The following is a 17,066-nucleotide window of genomic DNA, read 5'->3' on the forward strand; positions in this document are numbered from 1 at the left end:
CTGGATGTGGTGTTCGGTGGACGCCTTTGCTGGGCTGGGGCTAGCTGCTTTGCGGGCCCTGGCCCCGCTGCCCTCACCTGCCCTTGTGAGGTCAGAGACCATTATGAGGTCCTGAGGGTGACACAGCCAGGATAGGGCGGAGCCAGCACTTGGCTGGGCAGCCTATCCTGGAACCTTTGCTGTGAACAACTGTGCCTGCTCCATCCTCACAGCTGCACATAAGGGCGTGGCACCTTCTAGAACTGTAAGTCAAGCTGAGTGGGGTGTGGGTGGTGGGAGATGAGAGTAAAGCCTTTCTGGATGTCCACACTTGCGAAGTTCTGCTAGAACAAGCAGATAGAATTAAGAATAACTACAAACCAGCGTCATTCTCCAGGGGAGGAGAGGGGAACAGGATCAAACGGGCTGGAAGAGCACACGAGACTCTGGGGATGGCACGTGGGAGAAGTGGTGGGGGGAAGTCCATGGGGAGCACTAAATGAAGAATGATGCAAAAACATGATAATAAAAACATAAAAACAAAAGAAGTAAGAACGTCTGTCCCAGCCACCAAGTAACTTTTAAGTTGTGTGAAGCATTGGGACATAACCGAAGGTAAGATTCGGCGGCTAGGGCAGGCTCGTCTCCACTCGCATGTAGGTTGGAAGAGGACCAGAAGGTGTTCTTTTGAATGGCTCTTTTCAGATACTCATGGTGGGAAGTCAGCTCTCCATCTGTGGCACAGATTGGCCTTTCTGTGGGTTTTGGACTTGGCAGACAAGAACTCCCTCCCCACAGTCAGCAGACAGCTGTGGGGGCTGCTAGGTTTCGACCTACTGCACATTTGTTTGCATCTGTAACCACTGCTTCATGGTCAGCCCGGAAACAGCTGGGCAGGGTGGGAGTGGCCCTGAGGGCGGTGATGCTTGGTGTACATCGGTCCTGTCCACGTGCTTGGTCCTTCTGAGAGCCACCTGCACATCCGTGCACCAAGCACTGTTCCGCACATGGGAGCACGCACGTCAGGAGACGGGTCCTCCTCTCCTGGAGCTGTCTTTTCCTCAGGTTTCATTTGCTCTTGTACATTTCACAGTTGATAGAGAAATGCATTTGGTGTGAATTTTAGGAGTTCACACTTGGGGGCTCACCCTGGGCAGCTCTTTCCCCTTTCTGAATGCTGGGGATGACCTTTTGGGGATGCCCCCTGAGGCAGCGTGGGCAGCAGGTGGGTCCTGGTGGCTTTGTGATGCGATGAGCTCAGGGCACACCTGTTTCCTAGCAGTGGTGTCCCCCCTCAACCCCCAGCAACCAGCCTGACGTGGCCTCCATCCTAATCCTGTTGCGGATTGGTGATAACTTCAGCAGTCACAATACCTCATCGTCATGGCGACATCTCTAAATATTCCTCTGGTGACTTGTGCTCTACATTCTGTCTGGATCTGAGCCCTCTTGTGGCAAAATAGTCTAAAGATGTTAAGGGGGGGAGGCTCAACTAATAAATCTATTCTAAACGACTGAGTCATTTGTTTTGATTACCCGGGTGATTGCCAAATGTTCATTTAAAACCCAGCTAGGCTGTGAGCTCACTCCACTAACAATGCTGAGTGTTTGCGCTAATACAGCCTGATAATGAGGGGCCAGAACTGCTGCCGGTGCCATGTTATATGATAAACACATTTGGGGAAGTAGGCAGGCCATCTTGGCAGTGTTCCTTGAACTTGAAGGGTTGTAAATACAGAGTAGGATGTGTCGTCCTTAGCCAATTTAAAGGAATTTGGCTTTCTGGGTTGTGGTGTTTGAGATTTCTACCTTTTCCGCCGCACAGGTAACTTTGCCTCTTGATTCTCGTGTTTTCCTGATTCTCGTGTTTTCCTGACTCAGGCACGTCGGAAGTCGGCAGCAGCCTCCAGCTGAGTACATCCATTCTCCACACATCCAGCTTGTGAGGTAAGTGTTGCCCGTGTTCACCAGTGTGACCATTCTCAGAGCTTACCTCGAGTGTTAGCTCTCTGGGGAGGGCCTTTTCAAGGGGAAGCAAAATCATATTTATTTTGCTCTGGGGACATGAAAAGGGGCATTGTCGAGCACAATGGGCCTGCAGGAAAAGAGGAGCTGAAGTCACCTGTGGACAGGAAGGAGCAGGAAAGCAGCAGGGAGGGAGGAGCAGTGGGAGGCATCTTCATGCCAGGTCCTCTGCACTGTCCGCTGATGGAACCCCACAGAGCACCCCGCTTGTGTGTGCGACCAGCAAAGTGGTTTTTGACGAGCACCCAAGTTCAGAGCAGCCGGAGAGCAGACTGGTTCTTGCACGTCAGTGTCCAGCTCCCGTCTGTGGCTAATGTCCACAGCTGTTTGCAAGAAAGAATATTCACTCGGGCATCCTGAGCTAGTCAGGAGGTCTGGTTGCATCCTGCCTTCCTGCCCTCCTGACACCCTTCCCCAGCTCTGGCAGTCTGGGTAAATGTGAGGTGGTGGGGGGGGGGGGTTGCCTTTTATTTCAGTTAGGGTAGATGCCCACTAGGTGGCAGTAGTCGCCCAGGTTACAGCTACTTGCAGCAGCTCCACATTCTAAACCATGTGTAAGCAGACACCTAGATAAAGTCAACCTTAAAGAGCATTTTTCAAGGGGGCTGGTTTTTCAACGCTTTTAACCCAAATCTGATGCGTTGTATCAGTTATCGTAGGATTTGGAAACGCTTTCAGGGCCTGGAACCCGCAACTGGCCCCAAGGCCAGGAGAAACTGCAGCCTCGCTGTCACTCCCAGCCTTTCCCCAAAATGGTGGGTTCCAGGCTTTTTTTTTCAAATGGTAGAGACCTGTCTTCAAACAAACCCGTCAGCCTCACCTCAGAGAGAGAAAACAAGGACCGAGGGGCATGGCACTTGCCTCTCCCTCCCCTGTGTGGGCCCCTCTGGTAGTAGAGCAGAGATTGTGTGCCTTTGCAGAGCTCCTATTTTCGTGCTCCAGGACCAGCAGTCTAGATCGTTTAAGGAGATAGGCCAAAGGGCAAACATCCTCCCGTCACGTTCGCTGGAGGTGCGGCCTAGACCTAGGTGACCCCGGCAACCTGTGATGTTGATGAGCATTGCGAGATACTGTATGAGCATTTGAATTCAAGTGGTTCTGAGATTCTAAGAATATCCCAAAGACATTTGCCCAAAATCAGCCTTTTTGGGTTCTTTCAATAAGAGCAATGAGTTTCTTGGGGGAGTTCATCAAATAGAGTGGCAGCTTCTGTTTCACCGGGACAGAAATCCATGGGGCTGATGTCACGCACGTTCAGGACTCGCAATGCACTTGCGTCTCGTTGAGTTTTCTTCCTTGTTTCCCTGGTTCACTCAGCCCTGCATGTGCCCATCTGAGAATGTCGGAGCGATTTGATGTTCTTTAAGCTCTACATTCCTTTCCCTTTGCAGACAAGGAAACTAAACGTTGCTTTTGCTTTTACTTTGTTTTGTTTGTTTGTTTGTTTAACTGCCCAGTGTTGAGTAGAATAGGGCGCAGGGGTGCAGTTCTCCCTCTGGTCTGCTCCAGGAGCCCATGACGCACGCCACCCGCTCAGAAGCAGTTGCACACGCTCCAGGATGCGGTCACGGCTGGGGCTGCAGCTGTGCCTGGGGCCCCGTGAAAACTAACGGGCACTGTGCATTTCACGCCCTGTTTTCTCAGTTCATCTGCAGTAATCGAGCAGCTCAGGAAATGGACTTTGCCGTTTCCACGTGACCATATTTTGCTTTATTTTAATGATCCCACATTTATCGCAGATGAGCTTTATAATTCAAGAACTTGACATGCTTCCACGTGGCCACCTTTCGGCTACGGAATGATTTGCTGTGAGAACCTGAACACAGCCTAATTCCTGACACGGACATAAGCTGCTCCTGTGGGTTTCTGTGGCACTGGCAGTATTGTTCAGCGACTAAACATGTATTTCAGATCCCTGAAATATTTGTATCACTGACATACGTTCACTTTAGCATTGATTTGCCAGTTGTTCACTATGCACAGTCACACGTAGTGTTTTCAGCTTCTCTTGCGGTCTGTCAGAGTGGCCGCACTGTGTCTGCACTCCTGGTGGGCAGCACCAAACAGCTGCCGTAGCTTTAGCTAGGGCGTGAACACTGAAATTCGCCACACTCTCCACCACCCTCTGATGTCTCCTTGGCACGAAGGACAAGGTATGTTGCCATGCTCTGGATGTTTTACTCATTTGTAAGATCAGCCCAGAGGCGTGAGAACTGTCAGCCGAGGTGTAGATGACGCTGAGTCGCTAACTTAGGGCCACGCGTTGTCTCCAGCCCTCAGGTTATTCAGCCTCAGGTGCATGATTCAGGGTGATGCTCATTTTAATGGGTACATTAAAAGGGTTGAAGTATACAGTTGAGGGGAGAGGGACTGATGGTTCCTGATTGAGAAGAGAGCGTCAGCAGTGTGTGGAGTATGGGTGCTTCCTCTTACTCTGGAGGAGTCCTAGGGTCCCCCCCCCCCAGTGCTGCTCAGACTTGCATGGGCAGTTCCAGCAGGTGGTCTGAGGGAAGGCCTGAGGTGGTGCCATTGTGAGAATGAAAACCTACTTCTCTCTGAATAGCATGGGCACCCTACCCTAAAGCCAGGCTGGGAAAAGGCAACCATGCTTCTGAGTCTTTTTTTGTCTTTGGCCTCAGAAAGAAAAGGAATCTCTACCTACTTGGGGTTGAATCTTCAGTAAACCTGGGTTCACTTCTAGTTGCATCAGGAAACATTAAAAACTTTAATTTCTTTGAATATAACATTGCCAGTGTAAAAGACAATTGTAGCATTCATTTCAAAATGTTTTTAAGTACAAGGACATGCTAAATATAACTATCTCAAGAATCATGGAGTAGGTATTAAAATGTCTAATCTTATAATTGTAGAATATGTAAGACTCTAGAATACATAAATAAGGTCACAAAAATTAGGAATCATTGAATCATTTCACCGTGTAGACACATGTCAGATCATCTCATTGTGGACTTTAAATGCATGCAGTTCTTGTTCATTATGCCATGCTGAAGCTAGAAAACAAGAGTGGAAAGGAAACGCACCAGGAAAAGTTGATGGTTTATTTGACAGGGCAAATAGCTTCTGTATTACACACGGGGCGCATACAGATGGTAAGGCCTGCGACACAGAAGATGCCCCCGAACAGCTGGCTACGTGAATTCTCCAGTTGGGGGGGTGGGGGCTGTGCAAGGGGAGAGACATTCGTGTTTATCACAAAGTAAATAAATGTGGAAAAACACTGGGCCTCACTGGTATGCAAAGACCAGCATATGCAAGGCGTGGTTACCTTGAAACTGATAAACACACTTTTGATCCTAGGAGCATTGTAAATTGGTAAAATGCCTTTGGGAGCATGATTGGGCAGTATATGGCAAAAGTCACCCAAATCGGTATCTTCTGATCCAGTAATCCTATTTTGGAAAGTGGGTTCTAACAAACAGATTGTCCTTTAAAAAACAAAAGGTAGATGTTACAGGCATTCATCACAGTGTTCCATATAAGGACCAAAAATTAGAAAGAATTTATAGGTCCAACCTTAGGGAACTGGTTCATTCACTCAAGAAATCTTTTTGATTAAATAACTGTGAGATAGCAGTGCAGTGGAGTCCATGAATATCTTCAAGATTATAATGTTGACGCCTGCAGAGCAATACAGAAGAATGTGTATAATAGAGAATGGCTTAAAACAAGACAGGGTACAGAATTGTGCCAGGACCATGCCTTGTACAGTGATGTGCACCTAGGACCAGCCCCGGACGGCCTGTGGACACATGTCGGCAACGCTTTCTTGAGGTTTTCTTCATGTCATTGTCCTCTGGCTCACATTCTGGAGGTTGAGAACTCTCGACTTCCACGGCTTGAAAGTGAGTGCCACATCACATAGCTTTCTCCCTGCAGCTCACGCATAGGCGCTCAGGAAACACGCTGAAGACCTGTGGGCCGCCTTCACCGGTCCCCACACTGTGCTTCCTTCTTGCTGGCCCTCCTGCCTCGCACGCCGCTGTCTTGCTTTCTCTGACTGGGCCCGTGGTTTGGTGCCCACGTGTGGAATAGAAATACTTGTTTGAGAGTCTTTTGTGACTCTCGCAGCTCCAGGCTGTGAATGTTCAGGTCTGAAGGTGCAGTGGGAACCTTAAAATTGCTTTAGACAAGCAACCACCGTGCCCCTGAGGACTTGGGTCCTCCCAGCAGCCCCCCACCCCCCCAGCCTCAGATAGACTCGCTTCCCTGCTGGAAGTAGACTTCGCTCCTTTAATTAGGTCAGTTACTTCATGTCTGTTTTTCTTTTTTGACATGGTTTCCTCTGGCTTTCGCGCCACATATTTTCCCCATATGTCATTGCCTCTGGAGCTTGGTGTTGCAATCCCTTTTCAAGGGGACTGGAGAGCACATTGCTGAGGAAGGGGGGCCTTGACCCCTTGCCTGCCATTTGCCTGCAGGAGCCATCCTAGTGCTTTTGGGTCTCAGTCTGTTTGGTTTTGGAGCCTCCGCCTCACTTATGTTTGGGCTGCAGGATATTTGAGTAAAAATTATGGTGCATTGGAGATCTGTCTGGCAAAGGTGAAGCACATTTGTTAAGGTTACTGGTTTATTTATCCCCACTGTCTCTATGGTGACTAAATCCAGGGCTGGATTTAATGGACTTAATTCTGACCTCTTGTACATCTCCTAACTTTCCCAGCCTCTGATAGAGGAGGGATTCATTCTCACTTGAGGAAAGAAACTGCCTCACTTAAAGGGTCCTTACCGGAACCTGAAAAAGTAGTCTTCTGAGTCTTGGGTTCTGTGCCATCTTCCAGCAGAATTCTCTTGGCACTTGGAAGAAAGCTGAGGGACACATGCGGTAGTTTTCTTTTCTGTGAAATACTCTTTGGTGCGACTGGACTGAGACTTTTTTTTAACAAGAGAACCTTTTGTAAGAACATAAAACCAGTGGGAACTTTGGCTAAAACGTTCTTTTATCTTTAAAAAGTATCTCCTTTGTCCACTATAACATTATACATTTGTAGGCTTAGAAATGATTGAAACTTTTTTCATAGTTTAAGTGTACTAGACTGTGCCATGGAAGTCCACACTGAAGGTTGGGCTTGGTTAGGATTCCTGTGGAAGACGTTAGGTCGGGGCAGTGAGGTTCAAGTCTGCGCCTAACATATGCGAAGTAAAGACTGGGATGGCCCACCTTCCAGTAGTTAGAGTCAAACCACCTGGAGCTCGAACCATTTGAAATCACCCTTTAAAGCCTTTTATTCTCCCTTATGATGTCTGAAGACTCACCAGGATAGTCCCGTTTCTGGAAGCCCAATGGCACATCTCAGGTTGAGTCAGAGCACAAATCAAGTGAGAGCACTTTCCTTTATGTTGGGCTAGTGCATATTGTTAGTTTCCACATGGATAATTCATCTGTTTGCAAGTCTGTTATCTTCTCTAGGAAGATGACAACCAAAAGATTGGAGTTGGAAGTAATCAGTAAGAACTGCACAAAGGCCGAGGCACGGAAACCACTTAGTGCCCCCAGCATAAAATATCAGTGCTCAGTAGTGTCCTCCAGTTTAGTTCAAATTCAGTAGGAACTTAGGAATACTTATTTTTCTATTAGTGTTTTTCACATCATAAAACTCAGTGGATGTGGAAGTTCTTTTAGGATTTTCCCCACCATCAACTCCTCTATTATAGGACAAAGATGAGAAGCGAACAACAGATGTTCAGTTGTAAAAGATCCATACTTGTGAGAGGAATGTTGGATGCGCATTGAGTGCAAACCTGGATCTGGATCTGAATCCCTCACTCATGTGTCCTATAACCGTGAACTTAAGACATTTCATTAGAGTAAGGTCACTGCTAAATCATATACATTTAATTATGATCACTACAACAAGCAAAGCTGAGGTCAAAGCTTTTCTAGAAGTCAAAATGCTGAGCCTGAAACCCTTAATAATGCTCGAGAGAGAACAGCACTTTTATCATCATTATCATCATTATAATATCATCCTTCTGTGTCGAAAGGCCAGTGTGGAGCAATGTGGTAATGATAGTTACTATTTCATTATTGCTTTAGTTGTGACAATTTCAGCTTTGTTTAAACAGCTCCAGGAACTAAATTAATTTAAATTAAGAAGGATGAAATATATATAAAGATAGAACAGTGTTTAGAACAGTGCCTCATTCTCTTCTAGCAGCCAGATAAAGTCTGCATCTCTCACTGGAGCATGTCCCTATAGGGGATGACCAGTAGCTTGTCTAACAGTCCCTTGCCTAGGTAGTAAAGGAACCTGTGGTCTTTGTGAGTCTGTGGACGACTCTTAAACCATGCATTCTCAAGACCATTTCGTACATTCTTCAGGACGATGGATTAATTATTTAAGATATCCCAAGGTATATGTAGTAAATACGTGGCCAGAGCCGCTGGTGCCTTGGATGAGGGTTTGTGTACTTGTTAGTGTACTTGGACTAGGGCAGTCCTAATCCACTGTGTTTTGCTCAGTGAAGTGGCTTCAGTGTGGACTGATTGCAGTTAGTTTCATCCTTGACACTGGGGTCATGAGACCCATTTGAACCTGGAGATAATACAACCCGTTCGATTATTTTTCGCCATTCTCTATGTTGCCAGTCTTATCAGTCCTCAGAGACTTTACCCAGGAGCTTGGCCAGACTCCTTTGCCCTCCCCTGGGGCTAGTGCTGACACCTAAGGTACAGAGCCAGAGATTTGGCTGGGGTACTGTTCTCAGTGGCGCTCTTTCCCCTGGGAAACAGGAAGCGACTCAGAAGCAAGAATCCTGGCATTTTCTCTGGTGTTCGCCATAGCACTTCTTGGTTAGTGTCAGAGGCTGGTAGGCATTTACTATAGTTACAAGGAATTGCAGGGAAGAGGGAAGACGTTTGATAAATTACAAACCTCAGTGTTGCCATGGCATCGCACTGGACTATCTCGGGTCTGCAACTTGCTGCTGCTCTAATCCCAGTCCTCTGCCATCACTGCTGCCCATTCTCTAATGGAACAGCCCCTCCTGCCTCATCAGAGCCTGGCGTCATTTTCCCCAACCTTTTGTTATGAAGTTGTCCAGACAGAAAAGCTGATGTTCTATGGAGAACATGTGTATCCTGGCCACCCAGCGTCTACAGTTAAACACTCTTCATCTGAAGGATCACATACCATGCATGCATGCATCTTAGTTTGGGGGTACATTTCAAAGGCTGCTCCAGCCCCCCAGACTCTTCACCCCTGAACACTTCAGCACACACAGTACATGTGTCTCTACTTGATGGTCTTAGCCTGCTGTCAAATTAGCTGAGGAGCTGATGTTTTTTTCAGTGGTGGCTGAGATGAGCTCTAGTCAGTCAGATGGGACATGAGTTTTGTTTTCAGATTCTGGAAAGTTTCCATTTGCTTCTAACCACCAGCAAGTAGACAAGCACATACATATCAGTGCCCCGTCTTGGACGCTAGGTTACAAGGTCACATGCTTTGTGTTGTCAAAACTTGGAAGGCCAGCTTATGGAAGTGAGTTGAAGTTCTTATTTATCTGAGTAAAACTGGAGCATTGGAGCCCAGGATAGTGGAGCAGAAGGTTGGAGTTAGATACCAGAAGGGACAAGGAAGGGAAGTTACCGGCATGATAGCACTTTCTAGAGGGTGTGGTGGCTGCTCATACTCCCTCATAAACACCACTACAAATAAAGGGGCCTAGTGGTTTTCACGTTTTAATCCATGGAACCCTAGAATTCCCAGAGGTTTCACCAACACAGAAGTTAGATTATTTTTTAAGTATATTGAACTACTTAAACACACACACACACACACATAATGCCTGGACACATTCAAAGTGTGTTTACAAGTGTGTTTGGCAGTAAAATTTAACTACTGGAGAACACTTACTTGATTGACTTGAAGTAAAGGTTATTACCTTCAAATAAAATTTGAATAACACATATCTGACTCTCCTCCAAGCCAGGGTCCTATTTCTGTTGTGGGACCAAAGACAAAAGGTCTCCAGCCAGTCCATCCCACTGAAGCCTTGGTGTTAAGGCACTGACCTGCGAAAGCTGATGTTACATTTTGGTTTCTAGTTACCGTGACTGCTTACCCATCTGTTATATTTAGATTTTTTTTTTAATCCTAGTACCTTTAGGAATCTGGAAGCAGATGAGTATATGCTTTCAACTTGAAAGGTCCTTAAAAGGGGAAAGGTGGTTTAGAGATGTGGAGGCTGGGTCCAGTATCCCCCTACACCCCCAGGAAGGTTTGGGAACCCTTCAGAAAAGACTACCCAGCCAAAGGCTGAGAATAGGTGTGCGCAAGGTTGCACTTTCATTAGAACAGTTTTCGGGGCTCCTTTTATTGGGCCTGAAAAGCATCCCCATAGGCTGGGCTCATTTCCTCCCTTGAAGGCAGCGTGGCTTTCTCCCTCTGTCCCCTCAGCCCAGAGGGGTAGCACATAGGCCTCACGGCTGCGGTGCCTTTTGGAAGCCACTACCTGCTTGTGTCCAGCTGCAACCGATTTGGAAGAGTTTTGCTTATCATCTGTATGTTCGTTTCCCCAACATTTAATGAGGAAGACCTGGCAGCGTTCACCGTGAAGATTTCACTCTTCCTGCTTTATCACCTGCCTATCCATCCCTCTAGCCAGCCAGCAACTCATATTATTTTTGGACGCATTCTAAGGTGAATGTTGCCGACTTCACCCGTTAATAATTTCATATATTTTGCACAGTTGGAAGCCTGGCTTTCTCACACCACGCAGCTGGCCTAAATTGGCAGAGAGGCCTGTGAAAGAAGATGTAAAGTAAATGCTTTAGTCTTACTTGTGGAAAAAAAAAATTGGAGCCTTATTTTAAAAGTAATGCATTTTCTGGAATTCTGGCATGGAGTTGGAGAAGAATACTGGCTTACTTGTGAATCTGAACTTTTTTTGTGACTCAGACATTGCTGAGCCTTAATAGAGAGAGTTGCCTTGTAAATTCTGTTTTTCACCACTGACACCAGAGCCAAGTAAGCACTGTTTCTTATAGAGAGAGGCAGGACAACCTGTACAGGTGCCCTAACCATCAAGTGTTGGTCAGTCCAGCACAATCGACTGCCTTTGGAGAGCTGTGGAATAGTTCACTGAGGACCTCACTGGTCTCTGCTGGGTCCAGTCCCAAGCTTTGGTGTCGAGGTGTTAAGTGCAAATTATTAGAAACACACTCTTGTTGCAGCTGGACCAGTGAGACCAGGATGGAGAGGGCAGATTGTAGTGCACAGCTGTCACCCCATTTCTGCGGAAAACATTGTACATTCTTGCAAAGCTGTCGTGGTGTTCCTGCATGTTCAATCCCCAGGAATGTGTCTGAACACTTTCCCTCGGCCGGGTGGATCGGCCAGTCTCTTTCCTTCTGGAAGCCTTCACTTGCACTCTGGATTAGCTGGCAAAAGATCCCTTGAAAGCATTTCCAAGCACTTCTTTTTCCCACTCCCTATAGAGGCTAATGCTGTAGTTTCCACTTCAGTTTCAGCTGCTGTTGCTTGGATAGAAACAGATGGCTGTGAGGTTCCCAGACTCCACACCTTCCAGGAAGATTGCGTGTATATGAACCATTAGTACGTACAGGAGATCTTCAGGGCAGGGACTAGGTGGGGAACTTGAACTTGGTGATTTAAACATGTCAGTGAAAGATTTTTTTTTAATAATTTGATATTTTCAATAATATAATAGTTTATTTTTACATCATTCTGTGCCTTTTTCCATCTCAGTTGTAATCCCCGTGGGCTTCCCATCACCAAATCACCCATGTGCCATCACCATAGTCCAGTGCACTTCCCTACCCCATTTCTGATCCCATTCCCCACTCCAGTCTGGTATATACTTGTTCATTATTATTATTTTCTCCCCCTGGCCTTTATACTCCTGCTGTGAGTGAAGCCATGCGGTATTTTTCCTTTTCTTTTGGGCTTATTTCACGAAGCATGATTCCTTCCAGCTCCATCCATGTTGCTGCAAAAGGCAGGTGTTTATCTTTTTTTGATTGCTGAGTAATATTCATCAGTAGATGAATTTTTACCAAAAGTTCTGTAGAGGGAGTTATAACAAGCTTACTACCCCTCCGACAGAAACACTCCCTTTAAAGCCCACTTTAAAGCTCTTTTGGTACCAGGGATTAGGAGACTGCTGGGTTACAGAAGTTTGGATTCCACTACCACTGACTTGCTCTTTGATAGCAGAATGTGACTGACTGTTTCTGTGATGTTCTTTCTCTTAAGTGCTGATAACACTGGTTTACTGTATATGGTGTGTACACAGGAACCGAAAACGGTATCTAAAGTATTTTATTAACATTTAGGTATTATCAAATTGAATTGGGTTTGAGAAAAGTTGCTTTATGTTTGAATACTTTATATTCCATTGTTCATCCGTGCAGTACCACCTGTAATTAAATGATAGCTTTACAAATCAGTTTAGGAGATTCATTTTCTTATTGCAAAACGTATGTTAAAAACACACAGAAATCGACTAGACGGTGTACTTAACTGCTAGCCAGAAGGTGGAAAGTTTTCTGGATTTATGATTGGGACAGGTGACAGTACTTGAGATTCTATTCTTAGTTTGACCTCGCCCTCCCCCACCGAAGGCAAGACATTTAATCTTCTAAATGTCTGAATTTAGCCACCCATAACACCTGTAGTCTTACTTCATAAAAATAGTGCCTGTTTTATATTTCATAGTATTTGAGGACTTGATATAGGAGGTGGTGTGGAGGTTCAAAGTAGTATGGAGAAATAATTTGGATGTTCAACTATAATCTTGACAAATTACTAATCACTCCATTTAGAAAGTTACAACTCTGGAGGGAATTGATACTTGATATTGTTGTCCTGTGTGCTCTAAGTTACCATCATAACAGTAGGGAAATAAACCCTGTCCTGGCTGGGTTACAAAGGGATTAACTCACTTCTTCAAGTTGTTACTAAATCTCCAGCTCTGTAGACAACAGAAATTTAAAAAAAAAATTCCATGTTTTATGAAGTTTTTTGGGGAAAAAGGTCTTCTCACGAACCTTGGTTTCATTTTTTTTCTTTCGTTGAGACCTTTTGACGTTACCGTATTTGCCAAGAATGAAGGATAAACCAAGTCAGTTACTTAAAGCGACTAGAATTACTCTCTATAAATACACAGAGGAGTATGCTTTTGATTTTTAGATCAAAGCAAAGAACCAAGATTATGTGGCACTTGCTAATTATTATACATTTGTTCCCAGCTATGTTTATCTTTTTACAGAATTAACTAAATAACAAGAGGACTAGATAGCTAGACCCTAAGTCAAACTAAAATACCCATATTACTATTTTCACAATTCTATATCCTGAGCTAATGAGAGTCCCTGTCACAGAGATTGCTTTGTCTTTTCACCATAATCTGCTGCTAGGTTTTGTCACCTGTGATAGGCGTGTACATGTGTTCAGTGTGAAAACTGAGTTATGTGAAAAATGAGCTCCACTTGACAAATTATAAGCCACTACCTACTTAGGTAGTGAAGTTTTTATATCAAATACATAAACATGTATTATATGTAATATAAATGTAGTATCGGGAAGGCACAGACCAGGTTCTCTGTGACTTGGACAGGTTTAGGAATCCTGGAATCCTCAGTGGCTTTCTCGGGCTTTTCATCTTTGCTCAGCATTTGTAGTGTGGCGACCAGGTGCAGGGCAGGCAGGCAGCGGGGAGGCCTCTTGGGCCTCTGGCAAATCTCCACTCTTTCTGGGCTCTGTGGGATTTGTATTCTCTCCTGGCCTCTCCACACCTCACCTTACTCCACCGCACTGGCCTCTGTCACGGCTTATAAAATCATCTTCCAGGCTCAGGTGCACCCACTTACACAGGCCTGCACCGTGCTCCAGGTGCCGTCATCAGACACGCACGCCATCATTGATGCTAATGGCTGAAGGATGGGAAAGTCCTGATCACTTCCATTTACCCTACAAAATGTATAGTTTGATACATTCTTTTGATAATAATTTTCAGTTCATACAGTGATTAGACACATTTTTAAATTCGGTTCTGAAAGTAATTACAGGTGTTAACATTCCCATTTGTAGATGAGGCCAGATAATGAACTGACTTGTAAACATCTCAACAGAGTCAGAGATTCTGCCTGGAATTTTTCATTTCACATCTAATGTACTTTCCTTGAGTCATGAAACAGTAAAATCAACAGAACCTATTCAGTGGTCTTTTCATTAAATAGGAGCTTAACATTACTTTACGTTGCATGCTGTTGTCTAATACTATTTTTACACAGTTAATTGTAGTCACTGGTTGTTTTAAAATGAAATGTCCTATTTCACCGCTATTGGATTAATTGCTTCTCCATGCGTTGCCTTGTCCACTATGACCATTTTCAAAGGCTCTAGCATTTATTTGTGATGCTAAGCTTAAAGTGAATTCATATTAACCAGGTTTTATGGTGTTTGTGATCCTCCTGGATTGAGCACTCAGTTGCCATGACACTGTACTGCACATCCATATTTTTATACCTAGCAAAAGTAACTTTTTAAAGGATTTCCTTTTTCGTTTTTTTCATTTCCTTGTTTCCATTTTTCAATTCCTTGATAGCTTGCTTTATATCATTTTTGTCCTTCTCATCTTTTTTGTTTGTTTAGCATGATGATTTTAAATTCTCTATCTGATAGGCCGAGCAGTTCTTCTATTTGGTGATTTCTGGTGACTGATAATTTTGTGGTAAATTTTTCCCCTGTGAATTTGCTTGGGTATTTGTCTTCTTTTCCCTGTCGTGTAATTTCTAATACTAAAGCTTTCTAATATAGAAAGCTGATTTAGAAACATCAACCACTTTTCATAAAATCTGAAGTAAGTTTTTTAAATGTTCAACTGTAGTTGGTGTAGGGTCCTTAAATGACATTTTTTCCTCCTTTAGCCATAGAAAAGGGGCCATACAATCCATGGTGGCAAGTCAGTGACAAATAGAACATGAGTCACCTGGCTTCAGTTAGTTGTCTGACCTTTAAGAAACAAGTGCCCCTTTTAGGAAATACTGGCTTTGAGACTATCGACATCAAGTTCTTCTGCTTTATGGAAACTGAGTTTACAGGGTTCATCTAAATCTGCAATACTGAGAACACTGAAAAATCCCTGAGGGGCTCTCTGCCCATTGGTGTGGTGTTCTGTTTTCCCAGCATGCAGGTTTACAGTCAGACCTGCCTCTTTTAGCTCAGGAGCCACTCCATTTCCTTCCTCGTGGTTTCTCCTGGATTGAGCTGAGACTTAGGGTTTCAGAGGCCCTTCTGATAGCAGGGGATTCACTTTGGGACTCTGGAGCAGGATAGTGGGAGCTGATAATACAATTTCTCCCTAGTCACTCACAGTACGTGCTGGCTCCTGACAGATTGTTGTTCCACAGGACAGTTGCCATTGAAGTATGTGCCCTGTCCATCGGTTGGTCAGATAACAGCCTGTCGGTCTTCCCAACCCAGATGGCTTTCACCTGAATTCTTTTTTGGGTTGGGGGTCAGGAGTGGAGTGAACGATACAGGTCCCTCTTCTGCCTCCCCTGAGACCTTAGGTAGTACCGTGCTCACTCAAACTAAATCTGCCTACTAGCACCACCTTATATCAACTGAGGCCTTCCAGTAAAGTGATATGTAACTTTCAGATCCATGTTCTTGATGTTCATTCAGAGCAACTCCTGTTCCTGGTGGTATAGGTAGCTTCTTTCTGTTGTTTATCTTCCCAGGCCAGTGTAAGCTCATAGATGTGCCTGCCTTATTAATTAGTGATCATCAAAGCCAGCCTTTCTTCATTGGGCTGGGAAATCTGATCAGCCATTGGGATCACTAGAAGTTTACTTGGTTTTGGTGGGGGGGGGGGAATCTAGGGAAGAGTCTTCCCTCCCCAAGACTGAGCAGGGAACCTAGACAAAGCCCATTTTATTTATTTTCACTAGTGGAACAAAAAAGTTTTGTTCTCTTTTGTCTCCACCGTCTGTGCTTAAATCTTCCTTAACCATGTAGGATATGCCGCTCTCTTCCCTGGCTGTTCTGGCAGTGGCTGATTCCTCTGACTTCCTAGGACCTGCAGAAAGAATTGATCACTGTTGTTCCGCTCATCCTCATGCCTATACCCTACTGCTGAGTTCTTGACCAAGATCCTAAGTTCTTACCTCTTTTCTACTTACTCCCTGTGAACGTTGAACTGGAAGATAAATTCCTGTTTTGCAGGACTCCACAGCTTGAGACCTCCATATTTGTAGAATGTAATGTGATACACAGGAGTACATTGTGCTCCTTGTGTGGCAGCCATTGTTGTAAATGGTGCAGATTTCTATTACTGTATTCCTCACAACCCTATGCATGTGGGTCTTACTGTTTTACAGAAGAGGAAATTGAGTACAGAAGAGTTAAGTAAAACTTGCGCGCACACTTTTCTGTTGTGGTGCACAATCGGATTGTAGACCTTTAGGGTCCAGAGTTCATGCTTTTAGCCACCGTGTTGTACCTCCTCCCCAAACTTTACTTGGGGCAAATTCCATATTCTCTGTCTTAGAACAGTATTCATTGTTTAGCCCATCATATAAAATGAATTTCTTTTGTGGAAGCTTTCAAAGAGTTTTCAGGAACGCCCAGATCATGCTTGACCCCAGTTGAAACCACTTTAGGAGTTCCAGCAATTGCAGTAGACAGAATAGTCGCCATGAGTCTTTGTTTAGTTTTCTATGCCTCAGACAGTCTGTGGGACTTCATGTTCCCATCATTCTCACCACTTGGCATGGTGAACACAGTGCTTGACTTCAGGAGCTTTCAGACCACTCATGGGCACTCTGGAAGTGCCAGCTGTTCTCGGTAGACCCTGTGTCTTTCTCAAATGGGTCCTTGTTTCTTTTGGCTCTCTGTCAGCTTCTACTTCCCAGTGATCTTGGACTAGACTCTTGTGTAGGATGAGAGAATGCTCAAAAGTGTCTCATATATAGGCCCTCCCTGGTGGCGCAGCGGGTTAAAGCACGGCACTGAGAATCTAAAGCCGCTTCCGCATGGGTTCGATTCTCGCCTGCCCCGGAGGTGACCACATGGTGT

The 17,066-nt window shown here is 45.0% G+C and overlaps 1 protein-coding gene across 2 annotated transcripts in view; it reads left to right on the forward strand.

The window, feature by feature from the left end:
* FHL1 (four and a half LIM domains 1) overlaps positions 1–17,066 on the forward strand; it is a 50,876-nt gene that overhangs the window by 16,444 nt on the left and 17,366 nt on the right. For both annotated transcript variants that reach the window (XM_012727265.1, XM_012727266.1), the window contains exon 2: positions 1,861–1,926. The gene's annotated coding sequence lies outside the window, so the exon portion shown is untranslated. The remainder of the gene's footprint in view (positions 1–1,860; positions 1,927–17,066) is intronic.

This window comes from Condylura cristata, unplaced genomic scaffold (genome assembly GCF_000260355.1).
Source record: "Condylura cristata isolate star-nosed mole 26May11 unplaced genomic scaffold, ConCri1.0 scaffold00019, whole genome shotgun sequence".
In the NCBI taxonomy this organism is placed as follows: Eukaryota; Metazoa; Chordata; class Mammalia; order Eulipotyphla; family Talpidae; genus Condylura; species Condylura cristata.